This window comes from Triticum aestivum, chromosome 4A (genome assembly GCF_018294505.1).
Source record: "Triticum aestivum cultivar Chinese Spring chromosome 4A, IWGSC CS RefSeq v2.1, whole genome shotgun sequence".
Lineage (NCBI taxonomy): Eukaryota > Viridiplantae > Streptophyta > Magnoliopsida > Poales > Poaceae > Triticum > Triticum aestivum.
The window spans coordinates 618,846,585-618,849,877 of NC_057803.1; the positions used below are offsets into that span (position 1 = coordinate 618,846,585).

General features: G+C 48.1%; 1 pseudogene; it reads left to right on the plus strand.

Annotated features, from left to right (window-relative positions):
* The first annotated feature begins 800 nt into the window (after nt 1-800).
* Nucleotides 801-1,462, plus strand: LOC123084085 (arginine decarboxylase-like; annotated as a pseudogene).
* The last annotated feature ends 1,831 nt before the right edge of the window (nt 1,463-3,293 follow it).

Below are 3,293 nucleotides of genomic sequence, written 5' to 3' on the forward strand. Positions count from 1 at the left end.
CAATCTTTCAAATTGTGAGATTTGTTTTTTAAATGAGCACATTATGTACTCTAGAACATTTTATAATTTAAGAAAATATTTTTCAAAAAGCAATAATACTTGAAAACATTTTTTAAGTTCGCGAACATTTTATCTTAATTGTTTTATATGTAAGAGGTGTAACTGTCTATTGTTCTTTCAAAGCCAGCTAGGAAAACCCAAGGTGGGGAAGTTGTTGGATGCGGCGGCCGTGCCTGGGCGGTCTCGTGCGACCGGCAATGGGCGGTGGCGGCTAGGACTGCGAGAAGTGGGAACCGAGTGAGGAGGGGAGGCCGGCCATAAAGAGAACAAAGACGGGTGTCACGCACGTCCGCTTCTTATCCGCGCAGCAAAACCAACTCAAATTTTCCTAAAAAAACTCAAATTTGGGCCGACAGTGAGACGTCCCGTATACACTACATCACATTACCCTCCTCCCCCTGCACATCACTCTGCTTCGAGTTCGACCACGACTAGACAGTCGGCCATGCTTCTTCCTCCCAGCAGCAACAACACACCACCAGCTCCTCCCGTTCTCCGCTCACCGCGCGCGCCTCGCTCTCTACGCACGCTAGCCTACTCTTCTGCACCTCCTCCTTGCCTTCCTCGATCCGCAAAGGTGTTAGTCTCAGCGCCTTCTACCCCAGTGCCCACAACCTGTTTGTCGAATTGCTTGCTATAGTCCGCCTGGCCAACACAACACTAGTTTTGTGGCCGCAAGCGCTTCTGGACGCTGCTATGGTTTGAATTGGGCATGACCATGAACGCATGAGCTTCCCAATATGGTTTTTGCCCCTCTGGTTCAGGCACCGGAATCAACTGCAGCCGAAGACGTGTCGTGCTTTCACTTCCCTGGACACAACCAAGGGAAAGCTGTTCCGTCTTCGTTGTCGAACCTTATTGGTGCGGGGGCATTTTTGTATGACTTGCCCGAGCTACCTGAGCTAGATGACCTCTTCTACCCTAAGGGTGTGATTTTGGATGCTCAGAACCGGGCAGCTCAACTGTTTGGATCATCTAAGATGTGGTTCCTAGTCAACGGGAGTACCTGTGGAATCCAGGCTGCCATGATGGGCACCTGCTGCCCCGGTGACTACATCGTTGTTCCTCGAAACTGTCACATTTCAGTGTTGTGCCTAAGTATATAGTACCCGAGTACAGTTCTATGTGGGACATTGCTGGTGGTGTTACGCAATCGCAGGTAGATAGAGCACTGAAGGAGCTCGAGAAGGATGGGAAGAAAGTAGGTGCTGTTCTTATTACTTCACCGACCTACCACGACATATGCAGCAATGTACAAGGTATCGTCGATGTTTGCCATCCCTTACACATTCTGGCTTTAGAAACAAAAGATCAGCTGATGGTAATCACAGGAGTATCAGTCCTGGACTTGCCATGCTTCGCTTCCGACTTCCCTGCCATTTATCCTTTGCGTCCTTTTTGAAAAAAAATTATCCTTTGCGTATCACACTAAGTGCTTCAGATCTACATTTATCTAGATACGAAGCAGACAACATTTTGGAAGAGCCTCAAATTGTATCTCAGCTTGTTGGAACACAGGCGGGGACAATTGCAGTTAACTTAGGGACAAGAAGGCAAGATGTTCAAAAGCTTGTACAGTGTGCGAAGCATCTGTCAGAAAAATATTTCCTCAATGAACGATTACGGTTGCAAGCAAAGTTTTACAAAAAATTTATTGTGTTTCATTTATGAAACGGTTATCTACTATGAGTTATTTGTATTTGACAACCTTTTTTTGTCCGGAACAAACACAGAATATTAGAATTACCAAAATTTTGTTCAAAAGGTTAAGCAAAGTTTGCTACAAGTTATTCGCAAGAAAAAAAGTTCGCTACAAGTTAAAATAGATAGGATTTCTATATGAGTATCTGCAAGTGCAAATTCAAAGAAATAATGTCTGAGCCCAGGTTCGAACTGGGGACCTTTTGTGTGTGAGACTAACGTGAGCATCTACAGCCGAGCCCTCCAAACCTGCCTCATACGCCCGGTCGGGTCGCCCGGTCATGATTTTCTGACCCAAACGGCCCCTCGGGCCTCAAACGCTCGGACTGACCGGCAGCCCACATATCCAGCCCAAATATGAGTCGGATATGGGGGCGTCCGGGCACGCCCGTCACGTAAGACTGACGAAGGGGTCTCACATGGACTCACCCGGAAACCCAGCGGTCTGACGGGCGCCTCCTTCGCCGTCGTGGTGTGAACGCCTCATGGCACCGCTCCGACTCGCCGCCTAAGAGCAAATCTGCCTATTTAACCCGGTCGGGTTCCCGCAACCATAGTACATCCACCTCCCCCCTCTCTGTGTCGCCATTCCAAGACCATCCACTTCATTTCTCTCCCGCTCCGGTGCTCTGCCCACGCTCCGGCGCTCTGCCATGGTCCATAGGAAGATCACCTACTACGCAATGCTCACGCCGGACCGCCGCTACGAGATCCAATAGGAGTTTCGGGTGAGACAAGCTACGCACGCCGCCCGCATTGCTGTCGGGCTGCCTCCGGACTTGCCGGAGCCACAGGAGGAGGAGGAGCGGGGGAAGAGGAGGAGAAGGAGCTGGCTCCGGTGAAGGTGGAGCAGCCGGAGTAGCAGCTGTTGGGCTTCAACATGGAGAAGGTTGAGGCGGAGTTCGTTGTCTCCTAGTGATTGACAGAATTCTCTAGTCACCATCACCAAGTTAGTAGAACTTTGTGATGAACTACAGTATGCAAGGGATGACAAAAACGATTCCCGAGCTCTTCGTGATGTTGAAATCGACGAAGATAGAAATCAAGAAAGAGCATCAAGTGTTGATGGTTGACAAGATCACTAGTTTCAAGAAAAGGGCAAAGGGAAAGAAAGGGAAACTTGAAGAAGAATGACAAGCAAGTTGTCACTCCCGCGAAGAAGCCCAAAACTGGATCAAAGCCTAAAACTGAATGATTATACTGCAAAGGAAATGGTCACTGGAAGTGGAAATGCCCGGAGTATTTGGCGGATAAGAAATAGTTCAATTTCAGTATCATTACAAATCAAACAAATAGTTTATCGTTCAGTACAACAAATAATGCAATAAACACAACAAATAGTTCATGAACAATACAATGTCGAATGCAGAAATCATCATGCTCTTTGTCGTCCATGTCATGCCCACCACTCTTCAATCAGATCATTCTGAAGTTCATTGTGAGTTGCGGGACGCCGAATGGCATGATAGGAGGCAATAAAACGGGCTACCCTTTCAGCCCTCTGTCGCACTTGCACGGGATGTCCCAAGAGC